Below are 17853 nucleotides of genomic sequence, written 5' to 3' on the forward strand. Positions count from 1 at the left end.
TCCATTGTCCCCCTTCACCCCCAGTTTGCCCTTGTAGATCTCATCTATTTCCCCTTCCCAGGGCAATCCATGTGTCCCTCTTTGGGTCCTCCTTTTTACCTAGCTTCTCTCGAGCTGTGGGTTGTAGTCTGGTTATCCTCTACTTTACGTCTAGTATCCACTTATGAGTGAGTACATACCATGTTTGTCCTTCTGAGTCTGGGTTACCTCACTCAGGATGATATTTTCTAGTTCCATCCATTTGCCTGCAAATTTCATGATGTCATTGTTTTTCACTGCAGAGTAGTACTCCATTGTGCAAATGTACCACATTTTCTTAATTCATTCTTCGGTTGAGAGGCATCTAGGTTGTTTCCAGGTTCTGACTACTACGAATAATGCTGCCATGAACATAGTTGAACATGTGTTCTTGTGGTATGATTGAGCATTCCTTGGGTATATGCCTAAGAGTTGTATAGCTGGGTCTTGAGAAAGACTGATTCCCAATTATCTGAGAAACATCCATACTGGTTTCCAGCAGTGGAGGACTGTTCCCCTTGCTCTACATCCTCTCCAACATAAGCTGTCTTCAGTGTTTTTGAACTTAGCCATTCTGACAAGTGTAAGATGGTATCTCAGAGTCATTTTAATTTGCATTTCTCTGATGACTAAGGATGTTGAGCAATTCCTTAAATATCTTTCAGCCATTTGAGATTCTTCTGTTGAGGATTATCTGTTTGGATCTGTAGCCCATTTTTTAATTGGATTGTTCATTATTTTGATGTCTAGTTTCTTGAATTCTTTATATATTTTGGAGATGAGCCCTCTGTCAGATGTGGGGTTGGTGAAGATCTTTTCCCATTCTGTAGGCATTCAAGACTACCTTCTACTTTCTCTTCAATCAGGTTCAGTTTATATTGAGGTCTTTGATCCACTTCAACTTGAGTTTTGTGCATGGCGATAGATATGGATCTACTTGTAATCTTCTATATGTTGACATCTAGTCATGGCAGCACCATTTGTTGAAGATGCTTTCTTTTTTCCATTGTACACTTTTGGCTTCTTTGTCAAAAGTTAGGTGTTCATGGGTGTGTAGGTTAATGTCAGGGTCTTCAAATCAATTGCATTGGTCCATGTTATCGGTTTTTATGCCAATATCAAGCTGTTTTTTATTACTATAGCTCTATAGTAGAGCTTGAGGTCAGGAATGGTGATGCCTATCCCTGGGTTTTTTGTTTTTTCATATGTACTTGAGTATTGTTCTTTCCAGGTCTGTGAAGAATTGTGTTGGAATTTTGATGGGGATTGCATTGAATCTGTAGATTGCTTTTGGTAAGATTGTCATTTTTACTATGTTAATCCTACCTATCCATGAGCATGGGAGATCCTTCCATTTTCTAATATCTTCTTCAATTTCTTTTTTCAGAGACTTAAAGTTCTTGTCATACAGGTTTACACTTGTTTAGACAGAGTTACCTCAAGGTATTTTATATTATTTGTGGCTATTGTAAAGGGTGATGTTTCTCTTATTTCTTTCTCAGCCCATTTATCATTTGTATATAAGAGGGCTACTGATTTTTTTTTGAGTTAATCTTGTATCCTGCCACATTACGAAGGTATTTATCAGCTGTAGGAGTTCCCTGGTATACTTTTTGGAGTCACTTATATAAACTATCATATCATCTGCAAATAGTGAAAGTTTGACATCTTCCTTTCCAATTTGTATCCCCTTGATCTCCTTTTGTTGTCTTATTGCTCTAGCTAGAACTTCAAGTACTATATTGAATAAGTATGGGGAGAGTGGGCAGCCTTGTCTTGTTCCTGATTTTAGTGGAATCGCTTTGAGTTTCTCTCCAATTAATTTGATGTTGCCTGTTGGCTTGCTGTAAATTGCCTTTATTGTGTTTAGGTATGTCCCCTGTATTCCTGATCTCTCCAAGACCTTTATCATGAAGGGGTGTTGAATTTTGTCAAAGGCTTTTTTCAGCATCTAATGAGATGATCATGTTTTTTTTTCTTTCAGTTTGTTTTTATGGTGTATTAAATTGACAGATTTTTGTATGTTGAACCATCCTTGCATCTCTGGGATGAAGCCTACTTGGTCATGGTGGATAATTTTTTTGATGTGTTCTTGGATTCGGTTTGCCAATATTTTATTGAGTATTTTTGCATTAATATTCATGAGGGAGATTGATCTGTAATTCTCTTTCTTTGCTGCATCTTTGTGTGGTTTGGGTATCAGAGTAACTGTAGCCTCATAAAAGGAGTTTGGTAATGTTCCTTCTGTTTCTATTTTGTGGAACAGTTTAAAGAGTATTGGTATGATTTTCTGGATTTCCTCATTGTCTGTTGTTATGTCTCACTTTTCATTTCTGATTTTGTTAATTTGGATGCTCTGTCTCTGCCTTTTGGTTAGTTTGGATAACAGCTTGTCTATCTTGTTGATTTTCTCAAAGAATCAACTCTTTGTTTCATTGTTTCTTTGTATTGTTCTATTTGTTTCTATTTTATTGATTTCAGCTCTCAATTTGATTATTTCCTGGCCTCTATTCCTCCTGGGTGAGTTTGCTTCTTTTTTTTTTCCTAGAGTTTTTAGGTGTGTTGTTAAGTCACTAGTGTGAGATTTCTCCAACTTCTTTATGTAGACATTTAGTGCTATGAATTTTCCTCTTAGTACTGCTTTGATAGTGTCCTATAAGTTTGAGTATGTAGTACATTTGTTTTCACTGAATTCTAGGAAGTTTTTAATTTCTTTCTTTATTTTTTCCTTGACCCATTGGTGATTCAGTTGAGCATTATTCGTGTTTTCATGCAATTGTAGGCTTTCTGTAAATTTTGTTGTTGTTGAAATCTAACTTTAAGCCATGGTGGTCTGATAAAATACAGGAAGTTATTCCAATTTTTGTTTGTATCTGTTGAGATTTGCTTTGTGACTGAGTATGTGGTCTATTTTAGAGAAGGTTCCATGGGGTGCTGAGAAGAAGGTATATTCTTTTTTGTTAGGGTGGAATGTTTTGTAGATATCTATTAAGTCCATTTGAGTCATAACATCTGTTAGGTCTCTTATTTCTCTGTTAAGTTTCAGTCTGGCAGATCTGTCCATGGGTGATAGTGGGGTGTTGAAGTCTCTATTAATGTGTGGGGTTTAATGTGTGCTTTAAGCTTTAGTAATGTTTCTTTTACATATGTGGGTGTCCTTGTATTTGGGTCATAAATGTTCAGAATTGAGACTTCATCTTGGTTGATCTTTCCTGTGATGAATATGTAATGTCCTTCCTGATCTCTTTTGATCGATTTTAATTTGAAGTCTATTTTGTTAGATATTAAGATAGCTACACCAGCTTGTATCTTAAGTTTATTTTATTGGAAAATTTTTTCCCAGCCTTTTACTCTGAAGTAGTATCTGTCTTTGAAGTTGAGGTATGTTTCTTGTATGTAGCAGAAGGATGGATCCTGTTTTCATATCCATTCTGTTAGCCTGTATCTTTGTATAGGCTAATTGAATCCATTGATATTAAGGGATATTATTGACCAGTGATTGTTAATTCCTGTTATCTTTTGGTGGTAGTGTGTGTGTATTTCCCTTCTTTGGGATTTACTGCTGTGGGGTTATCTATTGCCTGTGTTTTCATGGGTGCATTTGACTTCCTTAGCTTAGAGTTTTCCTTCTAGTGCTTTCTGTAGGGCTGAATTTGTGGATAGGTATTGTTTAAATCTGGTTTTGTATTGGAATGTCTTGTTCATTCTGTCTATGGTGATTGAAAGTTTTGCTGGGTATATTATTCTAGGCTGACATCTGTGGTCTCTTAGTGTCTTCATTACATCTGTCCAGGACCTTCTGACTTTCAGAGTCTCCATTGAGAATTCAGGTGTTATTCTTATGGGTCTGCCTTTATAAGTCACTTTGCCTTTGTCTTTTGTTGCTCTTACTATTCTTTCTTTATTCTGTATTTTTAGTGGTTTAATTATTATGTGGCAAGGGGAGTTTTTTGGGGGTCTAATCTATTTGGTGTTTGTTGCTATGATTGATTGATAAATAAAATACTGATTGGCCAGTAGCTAGGCAGGAAGGATAGTGTAGGCAGGACAAGGAGAGAGGAGAAGGCTGGGTAGAAGAAGGCTAAGTCAGGAGATGCTGCCAGCTGCCGCCACGAGGAGCAGGATGTACAGTACTGGTAAGCCACGAGCCATGTGGCAAGGTATAGATTTATAGAAATGGGTTGATTTAAGATGTAAGATATAGATAACAAGAAGCCTGAGCCATTAGGCCAAACAGTTTAAATAATATAAGTGTTTGTGTGTTAATTTGAGTCTGAATGGCTGTGGCCCAGGCAGGACTGGAGATAACTCCAGCTACAGGTGTTCTATAAGGTTCTTTTATCTTCATAGTTATTTCCTTCTTTAAGTTGGGAAAGTTTTCTTCCACGATTTTGTTGAATATATTCTCTGTGCCTTTGAGTTGGTATTCTCCTTCTCCTTCTTCTATCTCTATTATTCTTAGGTTTGGCCTTCTCATGGTGTCCCAGATTTCCTGAACATTTTATGTTATGACTTTTTTGGCTTTGGTGTTTTCTTTGACTGATGAATCTGTTTTCTCTATTGTATCCTCTATGCCAGAGATTCTTTCTTCCATCTCTTGTATTCTGTTGGTTATGCTTACATCTGTAGTTCCTGTTTGTTTACTCGGATTTTCTATTTCCAGCTTTCCCTCGGTTTGTGTCTTCTTTATTGTTTCTATTTCAATTTTCAGGTCTTGAACTGTTTTTTTTTTTCCACATGTTTAATTGCTTTTTCATGGTTTTCTTGACTTTCTTAAAGGGATTTATTGATTTCTTCCAATTTTTTGTTTGTCTTTTCCTCCATTTCTTTAAGAGATTTTTTTTTATTTCCTCTTTAAAGGCTTCTATCATCTTCATAAAGTTATTTTTAAGCTCATTTTCTTTTGCTTCTTCTACATTGTGATATGCAGGCTTGCTGTTGTAGAACCGTTAGGTTCTGGTGATGCCATATTCCTCTTTATGTTGTTGTATGTATATTTGCACTGGCGTCTTCCCATCTCTTCCTCCAATAGGCGCAAAAGGTGCCTGTGTCTGAGCGAGCTGCTATTGGTCCAGTCTGTGCTTGCTGTGTCTGTGTCTCAGGGGGCCCCCCCGGGTCCAATCTTAGCTCTTGGTCTAATTGGAGCTGGGGGATTCTGTGTCTCAGGGAACTCCTCATGGTCCAATCCAAGCTGTCTAATTCTGTGGCTACAAAAAATTTTAAAAATACTGGACTAAAGGCTGGCAAAAGGACTCAGCAGGTAAAGGTGCTGCTACAGAGTCTGATTCGATCCCCCAAACCCATCTTGGCATGCATGCATTCACATATACACATGCACACATGCAACTGAGTAAATCGTTCTATTTAATGTTAAGGTTCATTTTGTCTTGTGAAATTACCTTAGTCAAACATGAGCTAGAGACAGACAGAGAGAGACAGAGAGAGAGGGACAAACAGAGAAAGAAACTGGTATTGGAAGTGTATGGAGAAAACGCTGCCCTCAGACATTTTCATTTGTATTGTACATTGACATGAACATTTTGCAAGACTACCTATGTAAAAGCTTGAGAGCATACAAACTCTTTTCTTTTGTTCTGTAACTACACTTTAAAGGACCATAACTTATAATAATCAGATATGTGTGGATTTAAACACACATATGCTGTTTGATATTTTCTTCTAACTCTGAGGATTTGTGTGTGTGTGTCTGTGTGTGTGTTTGTGTGTGTGTGTGTATGTGTGTGTGTGTGTGTGTGTGTGTGTGTGTATGTATGTGTCTGTATCTGTGTCTGTGTGGACATGCATGGTATGTGGTGTATAGGTGTATGTGCCCATGAATGCTCTTGAGGAGGCCAGAAGTAGACACAGGGTATCTCCCTCAGTACTCTTCACTATCTTTAGAGATAGTGTCTCACTGAACCTGGAGCTCATCAATTGCCTAGGTAGACTAGGCAACAAGCTCTCAGAATCCTTCTGTCTCCACCGCCTTCAGGTTGGACTTACAGGTACAGCAATGCCAAGCTTTTAACAGGATGCTGGGCATCCAAACTCAGATCCTCATGCTTGTACAGTAAGAACTTCACCAAACAAATCATTACTCTAGCTCCTAGTACATTGTTTTCAGTAGTAAAAATTCTAATTAGTGTTCAGTCATAAAGAAATAGTTAAATTACAGCATTCATTTATTTAATAAAAAGGTGATCATTAAAAAGAAAAAACAAAAACAAAAACAAAAAACCAACAAAAACAAACCCCTGTAACCAAGATGTGAAAATACTGGTAAGCCATTGCCATGTGGCAACTTATAGATTAACTGAAATGGGTTAAGTTATAAGAACTAGCTAGTGAGAAGCCTGAGCCATTAGGCCATATAGTTTGTAAGTAATATAAGCCTCTGTGTGTTTACTTGGATTCAAGTGGCTGGGGACCGGGTGGGACTGGAGAAACCTTTCGACTACATGAGAGTCCATGAACCAGAAACCATTTTGGTCTCAGGCATGGTGAACAAGTAGAGGAAATGAACAGAGATATCAGCTACAGAGAAACAGGTAAGCCATCTAACAGGGAGAAGATGCTTGAATCTTGACAGGGGCATCCACTGTTTTCTGTTATTGTCCATTTCTCACAAAAACCTTTACATACCCTATTACACAATTTATAATATTTATATGCCTCTCTTCTCATCTGCTCATGACAGACAAACACATTCATACATGTACACTCACACTTGAACATCCACTCAGTCACACACATACATATTCACACACTAACATACATACACTCACACACACACACACACACACACACCCCTCTGTTCCCTTCTTGAGGTGTCTTGAGCTGACTTCTCTTCCCAGACAGATCTCCTCCACACAGTTAGATGCTGGGCACCCAGCTTCACCACATTCTTTCTAAAGTCATTTAGGGTCACCAGTCCAGGTGTGACCTTCTTAGTAATGCCACACAAATAGTTTCATTCTTTTATAAATCCCTTTTCTAGAATTGCTCCTCTTCTTCCCTTCTCTGAAGTTTAATTCCCTTCTTAGAGCTTTCAATGAGTTCAGATTTACCAGTGTCCCATGTAATTGAAACAGGGACACTTTTCTGCTGTTAATTTTGTGTTTTTCATGTGATACAGGCTTTTTTAAGGTTCAATATATAATAGCAATTGTGAGTAATATACTTAACAAATAAAAAGTCAGTTTTAGAGTTGCATGGTTCATATGCATATGTATACTCACTTTAGCAATTTATTTTCTTTCTAATTTATGTCTCCTATTTAGTCAAAGATTACAGCTGGCAGTTGTTCATGAGCTGTTGCTTTATTGAATTTTTCTTGCACTGTTTAATGTAAGTTTTCCTCTTGAGGTAGCAAGAATGGAGACCTGCTTGCCTCTTCTTATACTTGAAATTTCCTAATTTTTTAAATTGACTTCCATGCTCTTAAAGACAATTAGTATCTTGTGCTCAAGATATTATTGCAATTTATTTGTTTGTAAATAGTTTCCTTGAGTAAATGAATGACATAAATTGGAGCAGATGTTGTGGATTGCAATGCAGATCTGTTCTTTACTGGCATTGGACATACTTAGAAGCCACTTTGTATTATTTTCTATCCAATTAAATTTTTCTCAAATCCTGTGCTGTTTCTAAAATTATGTTACTATGTTTTTGTTTAATTAAGGTGCCTGTCACTTTGTTAAATGTATAATTAGTAAATTATACTTCTATTGAGGTTAACTAAAAAGGCGCCTCCAAAACAAGATAAACTTCCTGTCTTCTTTGACAGACATATGCCACAGTTTTTACAGGTGACAGCTGTTATATTTACTAAGTGCTCACTAGCATTTATAATCCTTCATGGTTTTGGTGCCTTGTTTTCTTTTCCCTTGACATAGGTGTGTTGGCCCACTTTCATTTAGTTCTGTCTAATCATCTTTGTGATATTTTTCATAATTGTAAATAAAATTCATTATTTGATTCAAAATGTAATTTAGGTAAGTGTTCCCTTGCAGAAGATGTAGCCTGTTTTAAACACTAAATATATGCAATGAAGGCTATAAACCATGCAAGGGACTAATAGGCTCTATCCATGTTGTTTAATATAAGTTCTTTAAGTGATTGAAAAACTGTACATTGGATTGTAATCATTTTCCCTCAAATTGTAAATCTATTTACTTTTAAGGTAAAGACATTATTTTAAAAACTATCTTATTTAAAATTTTCTTCATACATGTTTTTCTTCTACCCCAATTCCTCCCAGATCCTTCCCATTTCTCTACCCATCCAACTTTGTTTTTTTCTCTTTCTTTCAAACAAACAAACACAAAATCAGAACAAAAGCAAGAAACACAAACAAAACCACCCCTCACAAAACAGAAATCAATATAATTTAGAAAAATACCAATAAGACAAAAATGCCCCAACAGAACAAAATGAGTCCAAAATTCTATAAAATACCATTGAGTTCATTTTGTATTGGCCAACTAACTACTCCTGATAATGAGGGCTGTCCTCAGGTATTGCTAATATACCCAATGAGACTTGATTAGAGAAAATGAAATTTTCCTTTGCCAACAGGTATAAATTGCAGATAGCTTCTTGGTTAGGGGTGGAAGCCCATGTCTACTTCTCCCTATTAGTGCTGGAACTCCATCTAACTTGAACCTGTACAGGCCTTGGACATGCTATCACTGTCTCTGTGAGTTTAAATGTGCATTGTTCCTGGTATATCTGGAAGACACTGTTTCTTTGGAGTCACCCATTACTTCTCACTCTTAAATTCTTTCTGCGTCCTCCTCCACATAGAGCCCTGAGCCTTGAAGGGAAGTCTTTGATGAAGACATTTAGGATTGATTGCTCCAAAGTCTCTCAGTCTTCGCACATTGTCCAGTTGTGGGTCTCTGTGTTAGGTCTCATCTACTGCAAAAAGCTTCTCTGATGAGATATGAGCAAGCCACTGATATGGCAGTATGTCAACAAGAGTTATTTACTTTTGCCTTCTTTTAGAAGAATGATAGTATTATATTTCCTCCTAGTTCCATGTCCTATTTAGTTTTAGGTTCTTGACCACTTTAGCAATGTCATGTATGGATTCCATCTGAGCCTTAAACACAAGTTGAGAAAGTGATTGGTCACTCCCATAACATCTGTGTCACTCTTGCATCAGCATACTTACAGGAAGGTCACTGTTACAGGTCTCAGGCTTTGTACCTGGGAGAGACTGATGATCACCTTTCTCCTTCAGTAGTATGCTGAGTGCCTTTTAGTACCATGAAAAGTAGTCACTAGAGTGAAGCTTCCAGTTAGGCATCAGCTCAACCTCTCTATGTTCAGTGACATATATAAGTGTTGTTTTTAGCAATAGGCCTAACCATCAGGTTGTTTAGAGTGACCAATAGCCTTGGCAGTAGCCTATTATGCTTGGGAGTTTCCAAGGAGTCCCTTTGGCCAATGACTCAACAAAATGTAACCCTCCTGGCACTGGAAGTTTTACTTTATAGTATAAGATGAAATACAATAATTTTTTGAGATAGAATGTCACTGATAGCCTAAGGCAGTCTTAAACTTAGGATATAGCCCAGACTGACTTAGGATTTGTGATCTCCCTGTCTCCACCTCCCAAATACAGAGATTATAGGAATGTGACACTCTGCCTAGTCTAATAAATTTGGTTTTTGTCATAATTTTATATATTATATTAATTGGTGTTCTCCAGAGACATAAAACGAGTCTATATAGGTATATCTACATGTATATTATGTAGTTGTCTATTTCTTTCTCTCTTTATTATATATTTATGTATGTATGTGTGTGTGCAGAAAGATGTAAATATGTAATTTTGTTTTATTTTTTGTATATACAGTGCATATGGTGTGCATATGTGTGTGTGAATGTATGGAGGCCAGATTGATGTTAGGTGTCTTCCTTCCTCAATTGCTTTTCACCTCCCTCTCTTCTTCTTCCCTCTTTATTTCATATATATATATATTTGAGACAAGGTCTCTCACTGAACCTAGATGTCACCAATTTAGCTAAACCAGCTGGACAGGTTTAAGTGGACACTGAGGACTGGAACTCAGGTGTAGATGTAACCAACCATCTTATTAAATAAGAAACACAGAGCCGATTCAGAGAAGAAAGCCAAGAGGTCAGAGCTAAGAGCCTCACCCTTCCTGCTTCAGCGATCCTCTTCAGCCAAGAGAGCTCTCTGAAAGGGACCTACTTCCTGTGTGTATGTCTTTATATAGTCTAGCTGTTCTGCCTTCTCATTGGTTGTAAACCCAAACACGTGACTACCTCGTCACTGCCTGTATGTACAGCCCTCCAGGTCCTCTATGGTATTGAGATTAAAGGCGTGCACCACCGCCGCCACACACTTGCTATGGCTCTAATAGCTCTGACCCCCAGGCAACTTTATTTATTAACATACAATTAAAATCACATTTCAGTACAAGTAAAATACCACCACACTCAGGTCCTCAGGCATACACACAGTAAGCAGTTTACTGATTGAACATGTCCCCAGATCCTGATTGTCATTGTATGCACCATATATATATGAATATATACATATGTATGAAGAATGAGTTTAAGGAAATGGCTTGTACATTTGTGGGAGTTGGCAAGTTGAAGTTTATTGGGCAGGCTACCAAGCTAGAAGTTCACATACAATTTATTGTGTGTTAAGTCTGAAGACTATACACTCAAGAAAAAAATTTTTTTGGCTTTTGGCTTTTGGAGACAGGGTTTCACTGTGTAACCCTGTCTGTCCTAAAACTAGTTTTATAGACTAGGCTGTCCTCGGACTCACAGAGATCCCCCTGCCTCTGCCTCCCAAGTGCTGGGATTAAAGGCATGCACCACCATGCCCCATGTACACTCAAGCTCTTTTTTTTTGTTTGTTTTTTCATAAAATGTTTATTATACATGCTGCTTTCTAGAGAATCCGGTGCTCAAAAGTATTCAAGTCAGAGCTGACAAACACATCCAGCACGGGAGAGGGTTAAGCCAGGGCCCTCTTCTCCTTGTAGGTGGCCATCATCTTCTTGATCTCAGCAATGGCTTTCCCTGGATTCAGACCCTTGGGGCATGTCTGTGTACAGTTCATGATGGTGTGGCAGCAGTAGACAGAGAAGGGGTCCTGCAGCTTGGCCAGGCGCTCCTCTGTGAAGTCATCTCTGGAGTCGATCATCCAGCGATAGGCCTGCATGAGAACTGCAGGCCCCAGGTACTTGTCTTCATTCCACCAGTAGCTAGGGCAGCTGGTGCCGTAGCAGGCACACAGGATGCATTCATACAATCCATCCAGTTTCACCCGGTCCTCATACTGCAGCTACTGCTGCTTGTCCTCCTGGGACTCATCCTTCTTCTTCAGATAGGGCTCAATGGATTTGTACTGTGCGTAGAAGTTACTCAGATCAGGGACTAGATCCTTGATCACATACATATGTGGAAGAGGGTAAATTTTTGAGACTTTGCTGAGGTTCGTGTCGATCCTACAAGTGCACACCAGAGTGTTGTCTCCGTTGATGTTCATGGCACAAGAGCCACAGATCCCTTCTCTGCATGATCTTCGGAAGGACAAAGTAGAATGAATTTCATTCTTAATCCTGATTAGAGCATCCAACTCCATAGGTCCACACTTATTCAGATCAACTTCCTAAGTCTGCATTCGAAGTTTTTCTCCAGTCTTGTCCGGGTCCCATCGGTAAATAGCAAATTTTTTGATTCGGGGAGCTGCAGCAGCAGCTGTCTGTGCCCCTTGGCAGGCCTGAAACTGCAGGCCAACTCTGACTTGAGCTGTAGCCGGGAAGCCGTGCTTCACGGAGACACCGACCGCCGCCGCCGCCATCTTGGCTCCTGATGTCAGTCCCGTCCCTACACTCAAGTTTTAATGCCACAATCTGGAGGCAGAATTCTTGGTCTCAGAAAACTGTCTTTCCTTTTGATTTCTTCACCTATTGAATGAACTTCCTTCATACTGTGTCGATTTATTTGTTTTTCTTGATATTAACTGCTTGTAAATATTAGTCACATCCAAAAGTGCTTCTACAGCAAGACCCAGTCTAGACTTTGACTAAACAATTGAGTACCTTAGTGTAGCCAAGTTGACAAAATTTACAATCACAAGCATCTAATATGCATTGTTGTGAATGTGGCAGTGGCCAAATTAAAGCTCTTGGTAGCTAGAATTTTTGCTAACTTGGATTCAATAGTTATACAGAACTACAGTAATAAAAATGTCAAATTAGACCTTGGTACTCTAAAATTGAATGACCAGGATATGAAACACAAAACATGAACCATAATTCTTATTAGTTTATTCATCATTTTTCAATAATGGTGTGATATTTTGTTCTTTGAAACTTGGGTTTCAGGTTCTTTGCACAATTCTGTATTGGCCAATTTCATGTACATACAATGTAGATTAGAGAGAGAAGATTAATCAGCTGGCCTGCATGATTTCTGCAGTGCTAAAGTTGGGACAGCACAGAATGTTCCAGGACCTCACACAGATCCACACTTATCTCCTGGGGTGTGTTCCTTGTGTGGTTTGTGTCTGTCTTCAGCCCAGGGAAACACTGTGGCCACTTTCCTCTGAGCCCCACCATCTAATTAGGGTTCTTTGAGGCATGCTCACTCTTTAACCTTGTTTTTGTCTCCACATTATTGTCTTTTGTAATTTGACTCACGTTTTAAAAATTACTTTTAATCATCTTCTTCTGCAGCCCTAGCATGCCGCCCCCCATTCTCTTTTTTCGAATGTCTTATTTGCTAAGTTATGATCCTGGCATTAATAAAAAGCTGTTCTCTGTCTTATATTTCTTATTTTCATTTTACATGGCAGCCTTCCTCATATTTTTGTTGTTAAAGGTTATTGTTGCTTGCTTTTTAGATACTTAGAATGCAGAATGGTAGTTTATTGTATGTGTTTCTTTTTAATTGCTGGATTTGGCATTATATGAGTTCCATGCTTGGCCAGGAAATTAGATTTTGTTCAGAATAGCAAGATACAACAGAAATGACTTTCTTAGCTTTGAAGACTTCTTCTGCTAAAGACAAAATTGAATTAATGGCCCAGTGATTGACTTGACTCATTAGATAGCCTACTGATAAGAAATTATGTTTAGACTTTGGAAGAAAAGATATTTTCATATTTTCGGGGTATTTTGGGCTCAGTGTAGATTCCCATTAAAAGGGAAAACAGAAGGATCATTGTTACTTGCCGAAGGTGTTGAGTAATGTTCTGCACCATAAATCAGCTTTACTAGTTATTTGTCAAATTGTGGCCTCACACCTCACTCTGTGATTGTGTGTATAAACAAATATATGCTCACTGAAGCTATTCTCCATAAAAAAAAAAAAGTTTACTGGCTTTCACTTTGATTTCTCTGGAAGAGTATTGAGGAAATGAGAAAAAGAATTTTTATTTTTTTTCTGGTGCTTCAAAAAAATATTTTGGCAAGCTTGGCTTTCAAACTGTTTGTTTTTGCAGATGTATTTAATCATTCTTAAGAATGAAGCCAGGAATGTTTGCTGGCTTCTAGGTTTGTGCCACCCAGCAACTGAAAAAAAAAACAAACCTGTTTTCTTAAAATATGGTATTTGGTTGTGGGGAGGTACAAAATCTTTTCATTTTTGTGAACTGTTAAGTTTAAAACTTTTGTATAATACATTTTAAATGTTTAAGTAATATTTAAGTATTTCAAGCAAAGTAACACTGTTTCGCAGTGTATACGTAATTCTCAATAGGCTTTTGACTCTAATTTTGGACTAATTTGTCCTTATTTAGAGAATCTCTCAAGGGCTGTTGATTCTTAGGATTCACTGGGACTTATGGTTTGACTAGACAGCATTGTACTTCTTATAGAACATCTCTTAAACAGTTAAAATGGTTGCTCCAATGCATTTCCTTAAATTATACTAGAGTATTGTGAGTAGAAAGAGCTAGTTGTTTCCTTCATTTGACAAATACTTTGGTTGGCTTCCCAGTTGTAACAAGTGTTGCCACTGGCCTATCTCCTTAGAAACTGACAGGAAAAACTTCAAGCAGTCCAGTATCATAACTGCTGCAGGAGGGGTCCTTTCCCTGGTTGTGTCCTTCCAATGTCCTTGATAGAACTATCTGTGCTGTATTGAACTTTGAAGTTGGGGAGTAAATCAGAAGCAAGGACAAAGAAATTTGCTTTGAAGTGAAGAAATGGAATTTAAATCAACATGGTACCTTGCTTCTTTCCTGTTTTTCTCTCTCTTTTTAAAAATGATTTATTTTTATCATTATTTCTGTGTGTGTATGTGATTGGTGAGGCCAGAAGCTCTTCTATGAGCCACCCAATGTGGGTGCTGGGAAATTTGGATTCCTGGAGGAGCAGCAAGTGCTCTTCACCCCGAGCCACCTTTCTATCCCATGTACTTCTTTTCTTTTAACTCCCTGATGGAACTAATGTGTGCCATGCAGCTGTTCAATCCTGGGTGGAATTAATGCGTGCCATTTGCTGTTAAATACTGGATGGAGCTAATGTGTACCCTGTAGCTGTTAAATCCTGGATGGAGCTAATATATGCCATGTTACAGTGGTCCCTAAGCTGAGGATTGGAAGTTTACAGCCCACACTCTTGAGTAATAATAAAATTCCTGTGGACTTCTAGTATTGATTGAAGTTATTTTTACCATTGTATTACTTATGTGTGCAAATAAAACTACATATAACAAAATGCTTATAAATCTGAACAGAATGCAATTACTAAAGTTACAGATTAAACAAACATAAATGGTACTACAAACCCATAATAATTCAAATGTAATTCAGTACTGTAATTCAGTTCAGATCAACATTGATTTACCAGGACGAGCACTGTGGTTGATGACTGTAGGGGTTAGGTTCAGTGGAAAGGTGTTGCTAGCAGTCTATTTCTGTGCCTCAACTGCTTTTGCATTTGGATTTTGATATAACTAGCCAATAAATGCCAGTTTTCATAATATGTAATTCAATACAATCTTTGTACATTTAAGTTTTTGATCAGAAGTTAGATTAACAAGGCCTTTCTAGCAAACTTCTGCCAGTCTTAGAATATGTAGGTGTGGTACATGACAACTCTCTAAAATGTCATCATTTGAAGGTAAATTAACCTAACTGACAACTTCCTTAAATAGGTATTATTAAAAAAACACAACTGCCACTAGAATCAAGAAAAATTATTATTTTTTGCCTCTTTACAATTATGCTTCATTTTAACAAATTGATTCAAGATGGTGTAGACAAAAATGCTCCTGGGCTCCCCACTCTTTGTTTATTTTGACCATAGGATCGACTTTTCCATGATGTCAGTTAAAATAAACTCAGCTGTGCATACAGATGCCTGCACAAAATTCTCGGTACAGTAGACACCAATTGCATGTGGTCATCTGAAACATATGGACTATCTTTAAATCTTAATATTTTTATGTTGAATTACCTAACCCTTAAAATTATATTGATTTCATTAATTATTCCATTTATATTAACAAAAGAAAATAGTACCGACATTCCAATTTCCTCCTTCCCTTTACAATTGTAGCTGAGAAACATGAAATGATGTTTAAATTATAACCACTTGGAAAACTATTGGGATTTGAATCCTAGGCTTTTGTCATTAAGATTTTACAGTAGAGATTAGTGTATAAATTGGGGTGCATGATAAAATAGATATCTTTTGGAGGCAGGAGAGCTGGTAGAGCAGAAGCACAGATGTGGTATAAATGGAGTTCCCAGCACCCATGCCTGTAACTCCAGCTCCAAGGAATCTGGTACACTTTTCTGTCCTCTTCAGGCACCTGCACTCACATGCAGATATCACACAGTCATCCATATATACACATAAAAAAAATCTTAAAGTATAGACTTCTTCATCTGCTATAAGACATTTTAATGCCATTGTCTTAGTTAGAATTTCTATTGCTCTGAAGAGAAACCATGACCATGACAACTCCAAAAGGGAAGCATTTAATTGGGGCTGGCTTACAGTTTCAGAAGTTAGTCCATTATCATCATGGCAGGAAGCATGGCAGCATGCAGGCAGACATGGTTCTGGAGTAGTAGCTGAGAGTTCTACATCTTGATCTGTAGGTAGCAGGAAAAGAACTGTGTGCCACTGAGCCTGGGCTTAAGCATCTGAGACCTCAAAGCCCACCCCCATAGTGACACACTTCCTCCAACAAGGCAGCACCCACTCCAACAAAGCCACACTTCCTAATAGTGCCACTCCCTTTGGGCCAAGCATTCAAACCCATCAGATGGGGGCTATGCCTATTCAAACCACCACAGGCATGGTCACATTCATTCATTTATGTTAAGTAAAATTACATATATATTTTTTACAATCATTTTGATATTTAATCTCAGCACATTTATAAAATATATTACTGTCACTTTCATTTTGTATGTGAGTAAATCAGTGCAAGGAAACCTAAATAAGGAAACCTGAATGACATGCAGTATATACTGTATAGTTCATATGTTTGGATATATACTTTAGGTTTTTTTTCCAATTTTATAATACTTGCATTATATAGTGAGATATCTTGGGAGAAAGTACCCAAGTCTAACCATAAAATTCATTTATGGCTCATATTGCTTTACACACTTAGTATTATATTATACAGTATTTCAGTGCCCATGTGTTGGCTGTGACTTATTACAGAAGATCAGGTGTGGAAATTTCCACATTAAAGCTCAAAAGTTTTGGAGTTTGGTGCATTTTTTATTTTAAACTTTGAATCAAGGATGATTAATCTAGATAGTATGACTAAAATGTTAATAGTGACTAAAATGTTTATAATTATCATCATGAATGATTTTTATTGAATTTGTTTCCTCTTGTAAATATCCCACAACTTAAAAGTCAGATCAAGCACTGAGCAGTAGTCTAATTGTGGTGAATAGACCCAGTCTCAGCTTCTGACAGACTATTTCCCTCCCCCCTCTCCCCCCTGAAAGCCAGGGAGAACAGGGGGACCGGGGCCAGAGGGACCAGGGGAATCAGTGGGATCAGAGGTATCTGGAGGATTAGGGGGATCAGGGAGATCAAGAGTTATCTTTCCAGATGATGACAAAATTTAGATATCATGTGTTCTACTTTTTGCTGGTGATACTGAAGATTGAACTTATCCTAACACTTTAATAAACATCACTTATTCCTGACAATTCACTTTAAGTTAATTTTTTTGTTGTTTTTGTTTTTCAAGACAGGGTTTCTCTGTGTAGTTTTGGTGCCTGTCCTGGATCTTGCTCTGTAGACCAGGCTGGCCTCAAATTCACAGAGATCCGCCTGCCTCTGCCTCCCGAGTGCTGGGATGTGCCACCACTGCCTGGCTTAAGTTAATTTTTTGGCCTTTAGTCATACACATGTGCGCGCGTGCGCACACACACACACACACACACACACACACACACACACACACAGGAATTGAGTTTTATAGATACAGTTTTGTGGATAAAGTATTTGCAATGAGCGTGGGAGTTGAGCTCCGATCCCCAGCACTCATGTGAGAGTCAGGTGTGGCAGCATACACCTTGAACTCCTAATCCTTCTGCCTGCCTTCCACATGCAAGGATTATAGGCTTCTGGTCCAGCACTCAGCTATTCTTATGCCTGGCAGTGTAGGAAATAGCACTTGAAAATTCAAGTAGAGCAAATCTGCATCGTGGTACCAAGAAGTCCATGTTCCTCCCCTTCATCCTTCTCCTGTCTCTTTTTCTTACAGCTCTTCCTCTTTTTCTTCACCCCTAATATATTTTTGCAACATTGTTCGGGACAGAGTTTAAAAGTGGGGCATAACAATGCACTAGATTGTTCT

The 17853-nt window shown here is 38.0% G+C and overlaps 1 protein-coding gene and 1 pseudogene across 7 annotated transcripts in view; one reads left to right on the plus strand and one right to left on the minus strand.

Moving 5' to 3' along the window:
* Acyp2 (acylphosphatase 2) overlaps positions 1-17853 on the plus strand; it is a 205213-nt gene that overhangs the window by 88304 nt on the left and 99056 nt on the right. The window lies entirely within an intron of this gene.
* On the minus strand, positions 10717-13317 carry LOC128108245 (succinate dehydrogenase [ubiquinone] iron-sulfur subunit, mitochondrial-like; annotated as a pseudogene).

The sequence above is a fragment of the Peromyscus californicus genome, unplaced genomic scaffold (assembly GCF_007827085.1).
Source record: "Peromyscus californicus insignis strain IS unplaced genomic scaffold, ASM782708v3 Scaffold_13__1_contigs__length_99412109, whole genome shotgun sequence".
In the NCBI taxonomy this organism is placed as follows: domain Eukaryota; kingdom Metazoa; phylum Chordata; class Mammalia; order Rodentia; family Cricetidae; genus Peromyscus; species Peromyscus californicus.